Source organism: Canis aureus, chromosome 12, assembly GCF_053574225.1.
Source record: "Canis aureus isolate CA01 chromosome 12, VMU_Caureus_v.1.0, whole genome shotgun sequence".
NCBI lineage: Eukaryota > Metazoa > Chordata > Mammalia > Carnivora > Canidae > Canis > Canis aureus.
In genome coordinates, this window is record NC_135622.1 from 60,482,790 (window position 1) to 60,498,077 (window position 15,288).

At 52.6% G+C, this 15,288-nt stretch overlaps 1 protein-coding gene and 1 non-coding gene across 3 annotated transcripts in view; both read right to left on the minus strand.

The window, feature by feature from the left end:
• Positions 1–15,288, minus strand: part of RNF144A (ring finger protein 144A) — a 115,582-nt gene that overhangs the window by 64,129 nt on the left and 36,165 nt on the right. The gene's annotated exons all lie outside the window — the stretch shown is intronic.
• Positions 6,174–6,282, minus strand: LOC144281421 (U6 spliceosomal RNA). Its single transcript, XR_013349959.1, has one exon. It is a non-coding gene; the product is annotated as a U6 spliceosomal RNA (small nuclear RNA).

Consider the following 15,288-nt stretch of genomic DNA (forward strand, 5'->3'; position numbering starts at 1 on the left):
GGCGGCGGCGGCAGCTCCAAAAGTGAATCCTCTGTCCCGAAGAAGAGTCGCTTTGTTTTCCCCTAGACCTTGTGGCTCAATTGATTTGTGGGGGGGAAAAAATCACAGGTAATTCCGGCTGCTGTTTTGTATGGCTGGGAAAGTGACCAAGTTGTCAGGAGTGTCTGTCCCGGGCAAGGAGGACAGGCTGACCCTGCAGAGCGGAGGGGGGTCTCCAGCCCAGGAGTCCTCTCGCCAGCCCGGGCCCCCAGGACTGCCAGCGCCACCGGGCACACTGTAATTACTGGACCAGTTTGCCACGTTCCCAGAATAGACCATTGGTTCGCCCTGGCTGAGGATGGGACTAGCAATTGGCTACATTGGACGCTGCCAACCAGAAGTTTGTTCTGGCATTAATTCTGACCCGGCTTCCTTCTGTGCCCTAAATGTTCACTGTCCTCCTCCTTCAACCAAAATAAAATACAAATGTCCTCTGCCAACATATTTGAACTCGTGAGTCATCCTGGAGGACATGCTCCTTCTGTATTTTCTAATGCAAATAAGGAAAGCCAGACGGTTCCAGAAGGTAGCTCAAGAGGGGCCGCAAGAGAAGGCACCTGGCATGGGGACGCAAGCAGGACTGGGCAGGTGGGCCGTCTCCCGTCTGCACGGGCCCTGCTCTTAGCCTCACATGTCCAGGCCCACGGCACCGGCCTTGCCCCAGGTCACCGCTGCAGGGCCCTGGGGGGTGGCAGTGGTGGAGCAGGGCGGGCACGTAATTTAAAAGCAACGAACAACACACCCCAGAGAATTAAGAATCCTTTGGAGAGGAAACCATGTCCCCCAACTCCACAGATGCAGACATCTCACTGCACACAGAGACCCATTTCTGGAAAACATCAGTGTTCCCTGAAAGGCTAAAAAGAGGTGCCCCCAAAACAGATTCCAAAAGCAACCCAATGAGTGCTTGGGGTTTAGGGTGGGTTTGTGTCCTTCAACAGATCGGATTCTCCCAGAAAGCTCCCGAGTTTTCCCTCATTTCACACACAGAGAAACGGAAATCTATGGAAGAGACTTGACTTGCCCAGAAGGAGACCCCACGACGCTGACAGAGTCAAGTCAATTATCTGGGAAGAGATGCTGGAGGCCAGCCATTGCTGCAGGGAAGTGAGATGGGGAAGGCGGCCGGTGAAGCCTGCTCTCTAGCAGGTTCATGGGTGCTAACCCATCTGTGGAGTGGGGGGGCCACTGTCACACCTTGCTCATCATCACCCCATCCTGCAGCGGCTGCTCCAGGCAGGGCTGGGGTCTCATCTCCACACCTGCAGCCTCCCCCCTGCAGGGACAGGCCGAGGGGGGGTCCTCAGACCAAGTCCTGGGGTGAGGAGGTGCAGGCCCTGGGCCAGGGGGTGCAGGGGGGCAGGCCGTGGGGCTCCTGGCCTTTCCCACCTAGGCACACCCAAGCCTGATGCTTCCAGGAAGACTTCCTGTGGAAGGTAACAAGGAGCTGCACCCCTCTGTGGATGAGGAATGACGTGGCTCACCTAACATTTTCAGAGCTTGACTTGTGATTTGTCAGATAAAGTCGACTCTAATTAGAGGAAGAACCACCCAAAAGCACAGCGATGGGTAAGAATGCATCCCCCTCAGAGCCTCCAGCCATAGAGCAAACAATGGACCACGAGGGGTGGTGACCGGGGGGGGGGGGGGGGGGGGGGCATGCGGGAGGAAGCGGGGATGGAGGGGTCCCCACAATGCCTTGCAGATGGCTATAAAGCTCACAACCCCGTTAGCAGACACCAAGGCAAGAATGCAAGGGTCGATGTGGGGAAAGGCGTCTATGTGGGGTAGAAGCATGCAGGTGCAAGAACAGAGGGCTTCCAGGTGGCAACGCCCGGGCAGTGCGGCCACAGGGCTTGCAGCAGGGAGCTGGGCCGTGTGCCCATCCAGGCACCAGCGGCTGAAGGATCAGGCAAGTGCAGAGCCCAGGCGCTCGCCCAACTGCTGGCTCCCTCCGTGTCCTGTGCACACAACACCCCCCTGCAGTCATTACTCTCCTGAATGGAGGTCTTCGGGCCACCTGGGAGCAGCTTCCAAGGCACTGTTTACTGGACTGCAGGATGCCGGTGGGGGAGGCCCTCACCGAAAAGGGATCGAGCTACTATTAACCTCTACCTTAAAATGTTCTTTTTATAATAGGCTGTCAGGGATATTTTGGTGATTGGGGATTTCAACAGTGGCAATTTGTCCTTCTCCCAAAACAAACCTCAAAGCACAGGCCCGCAGGTTCTGGGAAGGCAGGGCCGGTCCTGCCGACCAGCCAGTCTGCATGCGACGCTGTTTTGGTTTCTGCATCCTGAGAAGACAACATCCACCATGTGGGGCAAAACCCCAACGGTAAAATCTTCCAGAGCAGCCCCGGCCGATGTGTCCTGATGAGACTCACGTGGTCGACCAAATCACCCCTTTTTCTTACTAAGTATAGGACTTAGGAAACGAGGCAAAGACGGTGCCTCACAGGATGGGGCACACAATTGTTTGCTGAGCGAATGCCTCCTCTAGGACCAAAGGTGTGTTTGTGGTGTTTGGGGTGTTTTCCTCTTTCTTTCTTTCTTCCTATTTTTTTTAAAGATTTTATTCATTTATTCATTTATTCATCTCACACACACACACACACACACACACACAGGGAGAGACACAGGCGGAGGGAGAAGCAGGCTCCATGCAGGGAGCCCGACGTGGGACTCGATCTCGGGACTCCAGAATCACAACCTGGGCCAACGGCAGACGCTAAAACAATGAGCCACCAGGGCTGCCCCTTTCTTTCTTTTTAAATAAGACACTAAAGGGGCACCCAGGTGGCTCAGTAGTTTCAGCGTCTGCCGTGGGCTCAGGTCATGATCCCAGGGTCCTTCGTCAGGCTCCCTGCTCTCCCTCTGCCTCTGCCCCTGCTTGCACTCACTCACACACACTCTGTCAAATACACAAATAAAATCTTTAAAAAACTAAATAGGATAAAAATAAATAAATACATAACGCGAAACGCTTAACTCTCTCGAAACTAAGACGCAGATCCTGTTTAAAAAATGGGAAACGATAAATGAAACCCCCAGTGAACGTATACTGGTTGTTAAAATGGAGACTTCCTTTTAAGATGACAAAATCACCGAAAAAAAGTGCTGTTTACCTGGAAAATGACAGGGAAATGGCTTCATCTGTGGAGTCCTGAGGACATAACCCTGTAACGCTTTCCAGAACTGAGAGCCACTGGCCGTCCCCTCTACGCCTCCAGTGAAGTCACATCCACATGCACCTGCTCTCTGCGTGAGAAGGTTACATCTGTGTCCAACAATGTAAGAGGGACCCACCCCCTTGTAGGGTCCCCCAAGCTCATTAAAGTCCTAAATATACAGACTTTTCTATAACTGGGTAATTGAGAAAAAACAGTCTCCATGCAGGAGGGGGCCTGGGGCCCTGCTGACCCGGCACGTCCACTGGCCCCTGCGATTGTGGCCCTGCAGACACCACTGAGCAGCTCAGCCTCGCACCACTACCTCCGACGCACCCCCTTGCAGTGACCAGGGACGCGTCCATGTCCCCCCGTGGCCACACCACAAACTCTGCGTGCAGAGTGTCTCACGCTCCTCGCGATGCTCCATCCTGGCAGCCCCCGGCCCGCTGAGCTGAGGGAAACTGGTGTCCACGCCACCCCACGGGAAGCGTCCTGCAGAAGCTGCAGCAGGACCCCTGCCTCCACGGTCTCCAACCTCTGCACCGACTCCTCACGGCCTCCTGGACCTCAAACCACAGGACGAGGATTCCACAGAAGGAGAATTCAGACCCGAGGGCGACGTGCTCTCCGGCTGTTCGTTTTCCTGCGTGTCCCTTCCCATCTCTGGGCCTCCTGCATTGGCTCTCGTCCAGGCCACCTCACTAGCTCTTCTACAGCTCTGCCCGCGGGCTGGTCACGGGGCCCGGTGGTGCGTGAGGAAAAGACGACACTCGAGCCACCAGTTCCTAGCACGGCTCCCAGCGGGATGGCTCTCGAAGGCACCGCTCCCTTCCACGTGCAGACTGCGCACCCCCACCTTCCCCTCCCAACTGGGGGCACACACTATACTAAATTCATCTTTAAAAACCCCCATTCCTCATCCAGCGACTGCACATAAAGGACATATGACCCAGAAACCCTGAGTTTTACCTCTAGATGAGTCGTGAACCAGCTAGAAGGCTTCTCCTCTTCGATTAAAAGGACAGAAGGAAGGAAAGAAGAGAGAAACACGGGAAAGGGAGGAGGCCCAGGGAGGGAAGTTATTGAGGTCCTCGGTCTATCTGAGCCTCTTATCTTGCGATGTCCCCTCATCCCGCCATCGGGGCAGAGGCTCCCCCAAGAGACGGCATCTGCGTGGACCCACACAGTCACTTATACAGATTAACACGGGACCCATTTCGACCCGAAGACTCCTTGTGTGGCCAGTGAGGGTGGACATATGCTCAACCAAAAGTCAGGCTTGCATTTGGGGCTACTTAACCTTCCTATCATCGGAGAACTCTTAATGTTACCTCGACCCCCTCCTCCTCTCCAGAGCCCCGTGTGTCCCTGTGGAAGGCACGGGGCACGGTCCAGAAAGAAACGTCCTCACACATCTCAAACCCAGAAACTGGATTTCAGGAGTCCAACTGCTTCTCCTGGACTTGTTAGCCTGATTCCAGTCGACGTCAACTTCTCGTTCTTCTGCTCCAGTGCGTGGGACGGTCTCCTTAGTCATCCACCTTTTAAAATTACCATGATGTTGGGGCGCCTGGGTGCCTCAATCGGCTAAGCATCTGACTCTTTATTTTGGCTCGGTCATGACCTCAGGGTTGTGAGATCGAGCCCCATGTTGAGCTTGGCGCTGAGCACGGAGCCTCCTTAGGGTTCTCTCTCTCCCTCTCCCCCTGCCCCACCTCTCTCTCTCTCTCTCTCCCCTAAATAAATAAATAAATAAATAAATAAATAAATAAATAAATAAAACTACCATTATGTTCATGGGGGTCTCTCTTCCATGGCCAACACTACCACAGTTCAAAGACCCGCCCCCAAAGATTCAGCACTGGTCTCATGAGGCCACAAACCACAGGAAGAGCATGGGGTCGCCCAGTCATGAACCGAATACCTTCTGTGTGTGAGGCCCAGGGCTGGGCACCGGCTATGGGCACCCCACCTCGGGAAGCTCACACGGAGTTGATAAAATAACCCAAGTGCATCATGAACTCCAGAAAATAGAAGGGAAAGAGTAATGTGTTACTGATGGCCCAGTAAGTGGTCAGGTTACCTGTGTAAGTTCACCTGCCAAGGTAGTGGAGCTACCGCCCCAGTCCAAAGGGCTGTGTGTGTGCTACCTGACTCTACAGAGGAGGACACTGAGCCAGGAGGTTGGAGCTCACACGGAATATTACACGTGTTTAGAGTGAGTGAGAGACAGTTTCCAAAATGCCAAGAGACACAACCAGTCCTACGTCCACCAGGCCACATCTCTGGATGAGGCCGCATCTCCGGGGGGCCTGGCCAGGAATGCTTCACGGAAGAGGCCCCTCCGGGGTCAGAGGATGTTGCTACGGGGGAGCAAAGTGATGCCAGGCAGACCCAGAGATGAGAAACAGTCCCGGCCGTGCTCTGGAAGTGGAGGCCCGGCCCCGTGGAGCCGCGCAGCCCGTGGAGCCGCACACCGCAAGCCCTCCCCGCCGTGGCTCGCTTATTTCCCCGTTTACTGAAATGAACGTTAAGGGCGTCCTTGCCGCACACAGCTCGTCTCTCCCCGCACATTAATATCTCTTTCCAGGCCAGATCGGCGTCTATCTTTGGCTCCCCGAAAGCTCCACTCACAGGGCCTTGGGCAACGTCGGTGCTTAATACAGAACTTAAATGAACAGTTAATAGCATCCGAAATCAGAAAATGGGCTTTCATAGGAGTCCAATGTCAAAAATAAAATACCTCCAACCGTCAGAAAATAATTTGTTCTTTCCCGGTGTCAGGTCGCTGCTGCATCTAAAGTCTGAGTACAGCTAAAGGAAGAAAGTGCAATCTGAACACAAATCAAATACCTGCAAAGCAACCAACCCTTCTGTGACGTGACTCGGGGCAGTAAGACACCCGTGAACTGACTCAACGTTAGGCGTAGGAAAAGAAAAGCATTTATTATTTCTCTTCCAGCCACAGAAGCATCCCTTGATGTTTCTGCGTGTCGTCCTTGTGCCGGGGCCGTGCTAACCTTCCCTGTGTCGTTGCAACGTCTCGGTAGCTGTGCTGCCGAAGCGAGCACCATCACATGATGTTTTAAAAGAGAAAACACAACAAAAGGCATAAAGGAGACAAATGATAAATCCACAAACCAAGGGGATCCCTGGGTAGCTCAGTGGTTTAGCACCTGCCTTTGGCCCAGGGAGTGATCCTAGAGACCCGGGATCGAGTCCCGCATCGGGCTCCCTGCATGGAGCCTGCTTCTCCCTCTGCCTGTGTCTCTGCCTCTCTCTCTCTCTCTCTCTCTGTGACTATCATAAATAAATAAAAATTAAAATTAAAAAAAAAAAAGGCATCACACTGACCAGTGACTTCACAAGATCCCTCTGCTGCCAGATTCAAAATAACACACAGGCCCGTCCTTCCTTCAGCTGAAGGGAGCAAACCAACCACCGGCACACGTGAACACGGCATCAGTGCAGGGACCCTGTGACAACTCACCCGTGCACACACCAGGACCCCGCGCATGCAGACGTCACGGCCATGACTGCGCCTGCTGGGGACGAGGAGGTTGGGAGCAGAGAGAAGAAATAAATGCCATGTGCTGAACAAGCCCACGGCGCTTCTGACTTCCATCAACCTCTGTGCACGCCAGCATTTCTGAGGCACGAGTGCTTTCTCTTCACTCCCCAGATTGGCTCAAGGTCTTTCTGTGTGCGTGTCAGTCATCACCGTCCAGGATACACGCCGGCCACTCTCGTCGCCCCGATGGAGTAGCATCTGGGGACCCCGGGAGGCTCACCCCACTCCACTGCTCTAACAAAACAAAAGCAGAGGCTCCCTTCCCGGCATGCCTTCCGTGCATCAGAAGCAAACTTTTGCTAAGTTTTCAAAAATAGGAATGTGAGCCAGACTCTTAAGCGTTGCTCTGGAAACCTCAGAGAGACACTCGGCTCTGCTTAAAGACCTCCTTCCAAAGGAACAAACGTCCACACTGCACATCCTAGCCCATCCCAGGGGAGGAACAGAAGAAAATAAAATCAGAGGGTTTCAATGAGCAAAAAACCCAAACCGCACAGTTTATTTTTTCTCCTCCCATGTTTCCACACAGTTTTTTAATGGCCTCCACGGTCATAGAATATCCTCCCAGATATTACAGGAAATCTGTGCATTTCTGGGGTTTTTTTAAGAGATTTTATTTATGTATGAGAGAGAGAGAGAGAGCGCACGAGCAGAGGGGAGGGGCAGAGGGAGAAGCAGATGCCCTGCTGAGCAGGGAGCCCGATGCGGGACTTGATCCCAGGACCCTGGGATCATGACCTGAGCTTTCAAAGGCAGACACTTAACCAACTGAGCCACCCAGGCACCCAATCAGTGCATTTCTATTTTTTTTCTTTATTTATTTATGATAGTCACACAGAGAGAGAGAGAGGCAGAGACACAGGCAGAGGGAGAAGCAGGCTCCATGCACCGGGAGCCCGACGTGGGATTCGATCCTGGGTCTCCAGGATCGCGCCCTGGGCCAAAGGCAGGCGCCAAACCGCTGCGCCACCCAGGGATCCCAATCAGTGCATTTCTAAAGAACAACTCATTCTTAGAATCCCAGAATGTGAGGGCACAAGGGGGGAGGGTGCTGTGAGGAAACAAAGGGTTGCAGTGAGGAAGTGACACAGCGCTAACCCTGTGGGCCCCCGTGAGAGCGGCACTACGGCAGACAAGCCCTGCGGGGTCCCAGGGGCCTGGGCACCCACTTGCTGCTCCAGCCACAGTTCCCCGGGACGTGAGCAAGCAAACGGACCCCAGGGTCTCTGTGTTTCCAATCAACCATCAAACTACCTTGCAAAAGTTCTCAGTCCCCACCGCTCCTGTCAATCCCTCTGCTTCCTTCCTACCTTGCCCACCTTCCGGCAGCCCCCAGGCGCAGCCATGGAGAGCGAGGCCTCCCGGCCCCAGGGACGTGGGTGGGAGGGCCCCCGGGAGCTGCAGGCTGACTGGGATGCTTCCCACGGACTCCACCAGCCTCACCGGGAGCTGGGCCGCCACGGTGCATTTGCAGGATCCGGTGGCCCTGGCCTCCCACAGGGAGTGCTGTGTGCTGGGGATAGGTCTCGGGTACTTGGGTGGGACCGTCATGTGTCCCGCCCTGGGGGACTAAGAGGATGGTCAGGCCGGCAGCTGACACTGCTGGTCCATGCCTGGGAGCCACATGCTGAAAGCCTCGTTGAGGAGCTTCGCCGGGGCGTCCAGTAGATCCCTCAGCTTGTATCCAAGGGTCTTCACAACCCACCCAGAACACCCTGGACACCTGACCTTGGGCACGACCCAGGTCCTCTTCCCCAACCTGTCCCTGAAGGGTTGGGAGGGAACTGACCTTTCACCACGCAGAAATGTCAGAGTTCCGCGCTGAGCCGCGCTGGCCACGGGCCACAGGAGCTGGTGTGCAAGGACCACCCAGCACCGCGTGCACAGAGGGCAGGACCCAGAGCCGAGCACCCTGCACCCGACATGGGGTCAGCCCCGCAACCGCCCTGCGGCACCGAGCTCGCCGTCTCCGGGTCTCCACTCCTCGTGTCCAAAACAAGGCGGAAAGGCCCACGTCCGCGCTCCTCGCGAGGAGTAAGGCAGGTTTCACGAGCAAAGCGCCCAACAGGGCCCAGGCACAGGAGATCCTCGGGCGCAGGAGATCCTCGCAGGGACCCTGTCCCCGGCTCGAGCTCGTCAGAGTCAGCATCACCCCGAGGGGGACAGAGCTTTCAAACTTCCTCTCCAGGAGACGCACTGCGCTCCCTCCGAGTTAGGGTACCGCGTCACAGGCTCCCTGCAAGTGCTTCCCAGGAGGGGCCAGGGTGTGGCTGCTTGTGCCACATCCGAGCCAAAGTCCATGGAAACTAAGCAGAGCTCGTAAAATGCTGCTGGGGACCGGGCATGTGGGTGGAGGCCGGGGACCCCTGGCATGTGGCCGGAGGGCAGGGAGGACGGGGCACTGTAGTCCCGGGCCCTCGGACACCAGCAGGTGGGCGGCTTCCTGCGGGTACCTGGTGCGGCCCGCAGCCTCAGGGAGCAGAGAATGGGGTTCTGAGTCATCTACCCCCGCTCAGCCCACAGGCGCCAGTTGATTTGGAAACAAAAGAGGAAAAAAAAGAGTCTTGCTGCCAAAACAAAAGCGTTCTGTAAGCACCTGGCCTGCATGAGCGCCAAGACCCCGTGGGTCTGAAACACCCGGACGGTGACCCCAGGCTCAGCGCGGGCCTTGGGTCTGGCAACGCCACCTGCCCCGCCAGCCCAAACCAGGGAGGCGGGGAACACGCACGCACGTAGTGCTCTGACCTCTGTGTCTTCAGGCTCATGCAGCAGAAACAGGGAGCACCGCATTGGCGCCCACGTGCCAGGCCCAGCCCCGCACGACCCCCTGCCCACAGTCCAGGAACAACCTTACCAGGAAGCGGCGCCCAGCCCGGGACCCTTTGGGAAGTCAATGATGGCCACCGGGACGTTCCCAGAATAGTGGACAACGAGGCTCTGGCCTGGCACCGAAGAGCCACATCAAAGTCTCGGGAACATCAAAGTCCCAGGAACGCACCCCTACGATTCAGGAGAGAGTCTGCTGCGCGGCGGCTGCAGGCGGGGGACCCGGCTGACTCCTGCTGCTCCCCAGGGCACTGCAGGCCCCCCCGCCAGGGGCTTCAGAAGGGGGTCACACGGGTCATTTTCTCAAGGTATATGCTGGCAAGTCCACACACCACTAAACCCTTCGGGTCTGGAAATTTCATTGTAATAGGCTGCTCTAGTAAAACTCTTCTTTCCTTCCAAACCGGCTGACAGCTAAAGGGGTGGGAAAGAAAAGCAAGGAAGGCCTGTCCTCTCCCCGGTCTGTCCGTCCGCACTGCTTCTGTCACAGCAGTTAGCAAGCTAGCCGGGGGCTGTCTTCAAGCACCTTTTACTCTCTGGACCTCTGGCCAGCCTTCGGACGGGAGCGGCCGGCCAGAGCGGTGAGGCTGCAAAGGGAGGGCGGGGCGCGGCGCAGCAGGACCAGGTTCCAGCACCCCACGGCCCGCGCACGTGACAACCCTTCCGCAAGACGGCCGTGTGCTTCCATCTGTCACCTCGCAGAGCAACGTGACAGGAGCCCTGCGGCAGTCCATACGCTTCCTCCTTCCTAACCGCCCACCTGAGTCCGTGATGGCCTCACAGGGCACAGCCAGGATCGGACAGCCTTGGCTGCAGCCTCCAGAAGAGAAGCTAGGAACCTGGTACCAGGATGCAAAACCCCAGACACGCTGGGACTGGGGGCTGGGGGAGTGGGGAAGGTAGAGGAGGCCACAGCACCTGCACGGTGGTGTCTCTGGGTTCAAAGCCCGGAGAAGGGGTACAGCAGATACGGACGTGTCTTCTGCCTAAAGCATTTGCAGAGTCGGGTCTCAGAAGATGCTCAGAATCAGAAGCCGCAACAGTCTCAGTATTTAAAGAAATGACAGTGTCACTTAATCCCATAGATACAAGTGTGCAAACCTGCCTGGGAAAACATGGGGACAAACAACGCGGGGCACCACCCCCCTGCAGAGTCCACGGCACTAGGTGCATCGGGCACGTGCAGCCAGGACGCCAACACCACAGTGGGCAGCAGGCGGACCAGGGCCCCTCTGAGCCATCACGGCATCAAGCACCCACCCATCTGCCAATCTTCCCCTTAAACCACACTTTGCACACAGGTTACCAGGGGATGCAAAAGGGGACCCGAATCACTGCCGCTTGCTCAGTCAGCAAACACTCCCAAGTGCGTCCTGACCTTCAGGTGCTCCCTCAAAGCCCAGCACCTGCAAGGCTTTGCACCGCTGAGGAAATCTATGACCACAGGGCCCAGGAATGGGGGCTGGGGCGGCAGCAAGTGCAGGGGAGTGTGTGTGGGGGGGGGGGGGCTCCTGCAGACACGTGACAGACGGGAGGGAGTAACCAGTGAAAAACCATCCTGGACTCCAGCCGGGTGGCAGCCAGGGCCCCAACAGCAGGAGACGGCGGCCAGGCCAGGTGCAGAGTCTGCGCTTGGCCCCCGAGGCCCTGGGAGCCACCGATGGGAGTTCTGCAGAGAGTCTTTCATGTTTGTCGTTTTCGAGCAATTATTCTGTAGCTTAAGGGCAGAGAAGCCAGTAATAACGTGGAAATGGCCCCGCGTTTTCCGTAGCATGTGGATGCCGTCGGATAATGGGTAAGGGAGCGGACCATGCACGACCGAGCCTTCCAGACATGACAGGCTGAGGGGGCTGAGCAGTGCGCCCGGGGGGCCAGGAGATCAGAACACGCGTGTGCGAGGATCTACGTGGATAGAGCAAGAGGGAAACGGAAAGCATCTGGGCGTCACATTCAGCCGAGCCGGACTCAGGAGCCAAGAGCGAGCGGGTTCCTGCGCGCTTGGGCACTTCCTACCCCCGCCGCCCTGCAAGCCTGGGCGCTGCCGCGTCCGCGTCCACTGCCACCTGCGCAGGGGTCGCGGGGAGGGGGGAGGGGAGAGAACGTGCACACGGGCGCAGGGAAAGCACCAGCGGCACATGCACGGGAGCCGTCAGGCGGGGAGCCAGGGGCCCCGAACACCTCTGACTGCAGCTCAGCCGCCCACAACCACCGCACCAGACACTGAGGACACAGGGACGATTATGGAAGGTGTTGTCCTCAGGGACTTTACAGGAAAATAATCGGCTCGGACTGTGTGTCTGACCTCAGGGGGACAGACTCTAGGAAGCTGCCAGTCGGCAGCCAAGGCTCCTTGGTGTCAGACACAAGTCTCCATGAATCAGAGCCCCCTTAACATGTAATCTGGGCTATTTTGGAACACCCCATAAACCTTAAAACGGTTTAGAGGGATCACCTCGTTGTTGAAGGTCTCAGAGGGCCCACAGCCACGTGGTATTTTTATAGCTTCTTCTGGAGTCGAGAGCTGTACGGATTTTGTGCTCACTCTGAATTTAACTAGTATTTAAGTGTGCTGATTATAGCTGCAAACACACTGCTTATTCCAGTGTGTGGTTGTGGAGAGGTGGACGGGGAAGCAGCTTTGGAAATTTACAGCACAGAAATAGCATGTGGTCTGTCGGCTTGAAAGAGCGGATCCCTCTGCGACCAGCAGTGAGAAGACGAGCAAGAGCCTGAAGCAGACAAAAGGCAAGAGAAGAGACCAGTCTCTCTGTCACCACGTCCCTGTTACGGGACTCTCGACTGGCTCCTCCTTGGGCTGGCAGGCTCCCCGGGAAGCCCACAGCAGGCCCAGGGTTGGGAATTAGAAGACACTGCAAGTCTGGCTGGAAAACTGGGGTCACGCAAGCAAAGGACCTAGACAGACATGACCCGGATTTGAAGAAATAATTCAAAGTGGAAATGTGTAAATCATGTCCTTGTCGGCTCCACGTGGAGCAGCAACTCTACCTGGTTGTGGGAAGGAGCTGGTGGCTGCAGGGGCCCAGAAGGGGCCATGAAGACGTGGACTCTGGCCCAGCCACCAGCCAACCCAGAGCCCCTTTGGAGCTTCCAGCTTCTCTTCTGATGAAATATAGGGGTTAATGCAAAGGAGTGCTGGTGGGCTCTGCAGCTCCCTGGCTTTCCCTGGAGGCCAAGGCCAAGCACCCTTAGTGTGGGCTACAGGTGTCCCGAGCTTGTTCCACCCTGAGTCTGCTCTGCCCTTTATTTCCACTTATTAAGACATTGGCCTTTCGTGAGACTGATTTGAAGAAAGGGCCACTGCACCACCACCTCCCCAAAACAAGTTTTGTAAACCACTGTAGTGCAGAGTTCCATCATCTCCTTTGAGCTGAACGTCCTACAATTCTATAACCAGACACATGGGTGTTGCCATACAATGAAACATTCAGGAGAAAAGGCACATCTGATCTGACCCTAATAGGGTCTGGCATAGTGCCACAGACACCTAATAAACACATTTAATAATGAAACTCTGATGTGTACCAGAATTTTAAGTCCCTGAGAAAAACATGGGACAAAGAGGTTTCCTAAAAAAAAGAAAAAAAAATATATATATATATAGAGAGAGAGGGAGAGAGACTATTGGCCTTTTAGTTTGTGGGCGGTAATGGTGTGAGTCTCCTTATACATGTTGATACACTATTAAGAAATAAATGTAAAATCAAATTATAGAATTACAAAAATCTACAATACCTTGCTGATAATAATTTTAATGCTGTTACGTTCTTTCTTTATGTTTGCAAAGTATATGAAGGAGCAGAGCTCTCTTTACATGCAGTTTAGATCTGGATCATCCACCTAGTCCAAACTGACCAATAAATACGTGTTTACACTAATATTTGTTGCACACACTCCACTGACAATCTACACAGGAGTCATGAAAACCTTCCTGCAGCAGAAGGGTTAGCACCCCCTGGGATACTCCCAATACTGAAATGGCTTTAGGACCCCAGAGACTATACCTTTAGTAGCAACAAAGACGTAATTACTTTAAAACAAAAATAAGAAACAGCTACTCCTCTCAATATGATGAATTAGATTCTATAATGGTCTCTCACACTGGAAAATAACCAAAGCCCAGTTAGAATATTAAAACAAAGCAAAACAACAAAAAAAGCACACATAGCTTATAAGTCTAAGTCAATCACGGTGTTCTAAAGGTTTGTGCATTTTAAAGACCGAGGAGTTTAAAGAGTTTATCTTAGACCGAGTCTAAGATAATTATCTTAGACTTTATGTATAGTATATGGTAAAATTTCAGCAGTATCCACTAAGATAAAAGAAACAGAATGTATAACTGCCAAATTATAAAAGGAAAAGATGCAGTAAGAATACAAAGACATGAACATGCACTTAAAAGGAAAGTAAGAAAAGAGTATAAAAATAGTTTGGGAGATAAAATCCAAATATACTAAAGATCATAAGAAATAGATGGATTAAGCTTGACAGCTGAAACAAAGAAATGATAAAACTGAATTGTACAAAGAGAGGAAGATACATCAAATCTTGAGAAACTGGAAAGATTGGAAGTCAAAGGACAGAGAAAGGTGAAACAGGGAAATGCTAACCAAAAGAAAGTTATTGGAAAAATTAGAATTTAAAACAAAAAGCCTAACTAGAAAAAAGAAAGTAACTACACAACACCACAAGTCCACTTCATTATTAAGCTAGAATAATTCTAAATTTGTATACATCGAATAGCTACAAAATATAAAAAGCAAAATTGATATAGTTACTGACAAAAATGGCATATACACCATCCAAGGGAAAATTCATTATAACCTAATATAACGAACATACAAAATTTGTAAAAATATGGAAGACAGAAAAAGCACTATTAATCTAAATTTAATAAACATGTAAATCTCAGAATCAGCAAACTACAAATTCACAAACTTCACAAAACTACACGGAACATTCAGAAAACCGAACAACACACAGGGTCATAAAAAATGACTCCTCAAATTTCAAATAGTGGTATTATCACATGGACCATCTCACATCAATGCAGTCAAGACCACCGTCAATAATGAAGAGCCCCCAACTTTGAAAACTGTCAAAGGCTTAATAATTCATGGGCTTAGAAGAAAGTACAGAACAATGATGAGAATATTATTTAACAAAAGTTAAGATGCCATTAAAGCAGTACAGAGAGGGAAATTCATCATCTTAAATGCTTCATTAATATTAAAAAGAAGTCTAAAAATTATTGAGCTGTCTGAAGCTTAGTAATTCAGGAAAGCAACTATAGAATAAACAGAGTAGAAGGAAATACCTGTTAGAGATAAAAGTAAAACACAAGGTTAAAATAGAGTCAACAAAGGCAAAGGTATTTTGCTTTTAAAATAAAAATGAACTCTTTGGCAAGTTGGTCAAGAAAAAAAAAACAGATGTGGCCCAATAAATGATATTTGTAATGAAACACAAATAGCAGAGACTTAAAAGTGAATGAATAATTTTGTACTGATTTTAAGTTGAAAATAGGGAATATTAAATATACTCCTAGAAAAATATAATTTAAGAAAACTGGCTCAAAAAGGAGTTCAAATAATTTTATAAACCCTAAAAAAAAAAAAAAAAAAAAAAAACTTGAGCAGATAGAAATCTTCCAACAAGAAAA